Source organism: Tachypleus tridentatus, unplaced genomic scaffold, assembly GCF_004210375.1.
Source record: "Tachypleus tridentatus isolate NWPU-2018 unplaced genomic scaffold, ASM421037v1 Hic_cluster_1, whole genome shotgun sequence".
Lineage (NCBI taxonomy): Eukaryota > Metazoa > Arthropoda > Merostomata > Xiphosura > Limulidae > Tachypleus > Tachypleus tridentatus.
Genome location: NW_027467777.1, coordinates 30,660,965 through 30,666,964, shown reverse-complemented (window position 1 = coordinate 30,666,964; position 6,000 = coordinate 30,660,965). Strand labels below are relative to the sequence as shown.

Below are 6,000 nucleotides of genomic sequence, written 5' to 3'. Positions count from 1 at the left end.
ATAGACAAGGTAAGGTTGATCTGGTCCTACACTAATGTTGAATATAGACAAGGTAAGGTTGATCTGGTCCTACACTAATGTTGAATATAGACAAGGTAAGGTTGATCTGGTCCTACACTAATGTTGAATATAGACAAGGTAAGGTCGATCCGGTCCGACACTAATGTTCAATATAGACAAGGTAAGGTTGATCTGGTCCTACACTAATGTTGAATATAGACAAGGTAAGGTTGATCTGGTCCTACACTAATGTTGAATATAGACAAGGTAAGGTCGATCCGGTCCGACACTAATGTTCAATATAGACAAGGTAAGGTTGATCTGGTCCTACACTAATGTTGAATATAGACAAGGTAAGGTTGATCTGGTCCTACACTAATGTTGAATATAGACAAGGTAAGGTTGATCTGGTCCTACACTAATGTTGAATATAGACAAGGTAAGGTTGATCTGGTCCTACACTAATGTTGAATATAGACAAGGTAAGGTCGATCCGGTCCGACACTAATGTTCAATATAGACAAGGTAAGGTTGATCTGGTCCTACACTAATGTTGAATATAGACAAGGTAAGGTTGATCTGGTCCTACACTAATGTTGAATATAGACAAGGTAAGGTCGATCCGGTCCGACACTAATGTTCAATATAGACAAGGTAAGGTTGATCTGGTCCTACACTAATGTTGAATATAGACAAGGTAAGGTTGATCTGGTCCTACACTAATGTTGAATATAGACAAGGTAAGGTTGATCTGGTCCTACACTAATGTTGAATATAGACAAGGTAAGGTTGATCTGGTCCTACACTAATGTTGAATATAGACAAGGTAAGGTTGATCTGGTCCTACACTAATGTTGAATATAGACAAGGTAAGGTTGATCTGGTCCGACACTAAAGTTGAATATAGACAAGGTAAGGTTGATCTGGTCCTACACTAATGTTGAATATAGACAAGGTAAGGTTGATCTGGTCCTACACTAATGTTGAATATAGACAAGGTAAGGTTGATCTGGTCCTACACTAATGTTGAATATAGACAAGGTAAGGTTGATCTGGTCCTACACTAATGTTGAATATAGACAAGGTAAGGTTGATCTGGTCCTACACTAATGTTGAATATAGACAAGGTAAGGTTGATCTGGTCCTACACTAATGTTGAATATAGACAAGGTAAGGTTGATGTGGTCCTACACTAATGTTGAATATAGACAAGGTAAGGTTGATCTGGTCCTACACTAATGTTGAATATAGACAAGGTAAGGTTGATCTGGTCCTACACTAATGTTGAATATAGACAAGGTAAGGTTGATCTGGTCCTACACTAATGTTGAATATAGACAAGGTAAGGTTGATCTGGTCCTACACTAATGTTGAATATTGACAAGGTAAGGTTGATCTGGTCCTACACTAATGTTGAATATAGACAAGGTAAGGTTGATCTGGTCCTACACTAATGTTGAATATAGACAAGGTAAGGTTGATCTGGTCCTACACTAATGTTGAATATAGACAAGGTAAAGTCGATCTGGTCCTACACTAATGTTGAATATACACAAGGTAAGGTTGATCTGGTCCTACACTAATGTTGAATATAGACAAGGTAAAGTCGATCCGGTCCGACACTAAAGTTTAATTCGGATAAAGTAAAGTTGGCGTCCGGCATGGCCGAGCGCGTTAGGCGTGCGACTCGTAATCCGAGGGTCACGGGTTCGCATCTCATTCGCGCTAAACATGCTCGACCTTTCTGCCGTGGGGGCGTTATAATGTGACGGTCAATCCCACTATTCGTTAGTAAAAGAGTAGCCCAAGAGTTGGCGGTGGGTGGTGATGACTAGCTTACCTCTTGTCTTACACTGCAAAATTAGGGACGGTAAGTTTTCTCCTCCTGGTTTGGGGGTTGTGCGGTGGGCTAATAATCTACTCACTTAAAAAACCAGCCTGTTAATGAATCCTCAAGAGATTGCGGCCCTATGTTCCTTCATGGAATCGTGAGGCATAAATAATAATAAAGTAAAGTTGATCAAGTCCTACACTAATTTTAAAATAAAGATAATATCTACATTCAATACAGGCTGTTATTGTTAAAACAGTTTGTCGTCCGAAGCTAGCTAGACTAGACGAAAAGCTGACTCCACTCACCGCTGATTCTTGGGCTAATTGATACCACGAATAGTGGGATTGACTGCTACATTATAACGCTCGCACTTTGCGAGTCGAACCTCCTCTAACCACCAGGTCATGTCACACTAATCACAATTAACACTTGATACAAGTTGCTAGAATATACTGTTGTTAAAACTATTAAAACGAGTCAGAAGTTGTTTTATCAGCTGTTATTGTGTTAATGTCTTTTTTTTTGTTTTACAGGAAGCGTCGATTTTCGTCTTTGAAAAGCGAGTAGCAGATAAACTACACAAACCGAAACGAAAAGAAACCATTACAGAAATCTTAAGGTTCAGTGTCCGTCAACTGGACAAACTGAAACACCCGAAATACTTGACTTTCTATCATCCGATTGAAGAGTCCAGGTGAGAAATTTGAGACAAACCTAAGAGAGATATAAGAGTTATTAATTGGTAAGTTTGTTCTGATGCTAGTACAATGACAAAGAAAATCCCAATTTCCCTGATATAGTAGAGGCTGGTGAGTCTCCAAACGATGAAAGTGTTATTAATGTGTTACGTTGTGTTAAATTTTTAGGTGATTATAACGCTCTAAGCTGTTTCAAAATGTTAAGTGATAAAAAGCTGTCACAAAGAATTAAGTTGTCACAAGTTGTTTAGTTTTATAAAGTATTAAACTGTTATAAAGTATTTAGTTTTTATAAAGTACTGTAATAAAGTGTTTAGTTTTTATAAAGTACTGTAATAAAGTGTTTAGTTTTTATAAAGTATTAAACTGTTATAAAGTGTTTAGTTTTATAAAATTACTGTAATAAAGTGTTTAGTTTTTATAAAGTATTAAACTGTTATAAAGTATTTAGTTTTTATAAAGTACTGTTATAAAGTATTTAGTTTTTATAAAGTATTAAGCTGTTATAAAGTGTTTAGTTTTTATAAAGTACTGTAATAAAGTGTTTAGTTTTTATAAAGTATTAAACTGTTATAAAGTGTTTAGTTTTTATAAAGTACTGTAATAAAGTGTTTAGTTTTTATAAAGTATTAAACTGTTATAAAGTGTTTAGTTTTTATAAAGTACTGTAATAAAGTGTTTAGTTTTTATAAAGTATTAAACTGTTATAAAGTATTTAGTTTTTATAAAGTACTGTAATAAAGTGTTTAGTTTTTATAAAGTATTAAACTGTTATAAAGTGTTTAGTTTTTATAAAGTACTGTAATAAAGTGTTTAGTTTTTATGAAGTACTGTAATAAAGTGTTTAGTTTTTATAAAGTATTAAACTGTTATAAAGTATTTAGTTTTTATAAAGTACTGTAATAAAGTGTTCAGTTTTTATAAAGTATTAAACTGTTATAAAGTGTTTAGTTTTTATAAAGTACTGTAATAAAGTGTTTAGTTTTTATAAAGTATTAAACTGTTATAAAGTATTTAGTTTTTATAAAGTACTGTATAAAGTGTTTAGTTTTTATAAAGTATTAAACTGTTATAAAGTATTTAGTTTTTATAAAGTACTGTAATAAAGTGTTTAGTTTTTATAAAGTATTAAACTGTTATAAAGTGTTTAGTTTTTATAAAGTACTGTAATAAAGTGTTTAGTTTTTATAAAGTACTGTTATAAAGTGTTCAGTTTTTATAAAGTACTGTAATAAAGTGTTCAGTTTTTATAAAGTATTAAGCTGTTATAAAGTGTTTAGTTTTTATAAAGTACTGTAATAAAGTGTTTAGTTTTTATAAAGTATTAAACTGTTATAAAGTATTTAGTTTTTATAAAGTACTGTAATAAAGTGTTTAGTTTTTATAAAGTACTGTAATAAAGTGTTTAGTTTTTATAAAGTATTAAACTGTTATAAAGTGTTTAGTTTTTATGAAGTATTAAACTGTTATAAAGTGTTTAGTTTTTATTAAATGTTAAGCTGTAATAAAGTTTTTAGTTTTCATAAAGTGTTTAGTTTTATTAAGTGTTAAGCTGTAATGAATTGTTAAACTGTTATAAGGTGTTTGGTTTTATTAAATGTTAAACTGTTATAAAGTGTTCAGTTTTCATAAAGTGTTTAGTTTTATTAAGTGTTAAGCTGTAATGAAGTGTTAACTTATTATAAAGTGTTTAGTCTTTATATAGTGTTAAGTGCTCTACAGAAATTACTATAAATACTTATAGTGTTGTGTTTTGTATTAATGTTTACCCACGTCTCTAGTATATGAACTTAAAATGACATAATGCTACATCTAATGTTTCGGTACTGATGCTTCAGTGTAGTGGGAGATACGACACGGCTACTGAACTCTGACGGACCGTAATTTAGGTTTAGGGGATTTAACGACATTGATTTTGTGAGACAAAACAAAATCGAAGCCTGATCTTTAAGACCTTTTTGATGTCATCTACTTCAAGTGATAAGTAGAACAACCTTTGGCGGTTATCGACTTCCACATAAAAATCAACATTTTTACATCCGTCAATTTAGTCTTCCAAGCCGCCAGTGACGTCACTGCTATAGTTAAAGTGGCGCCACCTAGACCATTACTTGACGATAAGTAAGATTCTTGCAGAGATTATATAAATCCTGCCTCATCTCAGGATTACTTCCAGACTTCCTCATACAACTAAAGCAAGTCCAGACCTCATCCCTTGACGGCTGTTAAACTGGAGACAGTACACACATTAATAATGTATTTAAGTAAGACGTTACTGGTTCAAATGTGATGGTTCTCATTATGACGTCATTGATTAAAATATTGTAGTTCATGTTTTGGTTAGTTTACAGATATATTAGTTCATACATGATATCTTTGATACGAATGATATTTTATTTTATGTAAAGTAAACTAATGTATTGTAATTCATAATGTTTACAGAGACATGTTGTAACATTCAACATGTTGTAACATAACCCACCCTCACATGTACACCGTATGTACTTTTTCTTCGCCATTAAAGTCCATGCGATAATTTTACTCTGATCCACAATCCGCGTGAAATATGGTGTTAGTTTCTATGGTAACCAGAATGATGAACGAGTTCCACGTACACGATAAAAACAATCAATTATTTCTTTACCCAAACAAAAGAAATCACTGACTTTTAAAATCAATGACTTTTAAAAGAAAATAACGAGAAAAAAGAAACATTCACGTGATAAAAAGACTGGATATAACCAAGGATTGACAAAACTACAGATTGGATATAACCAAGGACTGACAAAACTAAATACTGGATGTAGCCAAGGACTGACAAAACTAAAGACTGGATGTAGCCAAGGACTGACAAAACTAAAGACTGGATATAACCAAGGACTGACAAAACTAAAGACTGGATATAACCGTCGACTGACAAAACTAAAGACTCGATATAACCGTGGACTAACAAAACTAAAGATTGGATATAACCAAGGACTGACAAAACTAAAGACTGGATATAACCATGGACTGACAAAACTAAAGACTCGATATAATCGTAAACTAACAAAACTAAAGATTGGATATAACCATGGACTGACAAAACTAAGGACTGGATATAACCAAGGACTGACAAAACTAAAGACTGGATGTACCCAAAGACTGACACAACTAAAGACTGGATATAACCAAGGACTGACAAAACTAAAGACTGGATATAACCATGGACTGACAAAACTAAAGACTCGATATAATCGTAAACTAACAAAACTAAAGATTGGATATAACCATGGACTGACAAAACTAAGGACTGGATATAACCAAGGACTGACAAAACTAAAGACTGGATGTACCCAAGGACTGACAAAACTAAAGACTGGATATAACCAAGGACTGACAAAACTAAAGACTGGATATAACCGTGGACTGACAAACCTAAAGACTCGATATAACCGTGGACTAACAAAACTAAAGATTGGATATAAC

The 6,000-nt window shown here is 32.9% G+C and overlaps 1 pseudogene across 1 annotated transcript in view; it reads left to right on the top strand.

The window, feature by feature from the left end:
* Positions 1 to 1,367: 1,367 nt before the first annotated feature.
* The window catches only part of LOC143241745 (SCY1-like protein 2), an 80,069-nt pseudogene continuing 75,436 nt past the window's right edge, over positions 1,368 to 6,000 (top strand). Inside the window, exons 1-2 of the transcript XR_013022265.1 lie at positions 1,368 to 1,385; positions 2,368 to 2,528. The product of XR_013022265.1 is annotated as an SCY1-like protein 2 (transcript). The remainder of the gene's footprint in view (positions 1,386 to 2,367; positions 2,529 to 6,000) is intronic.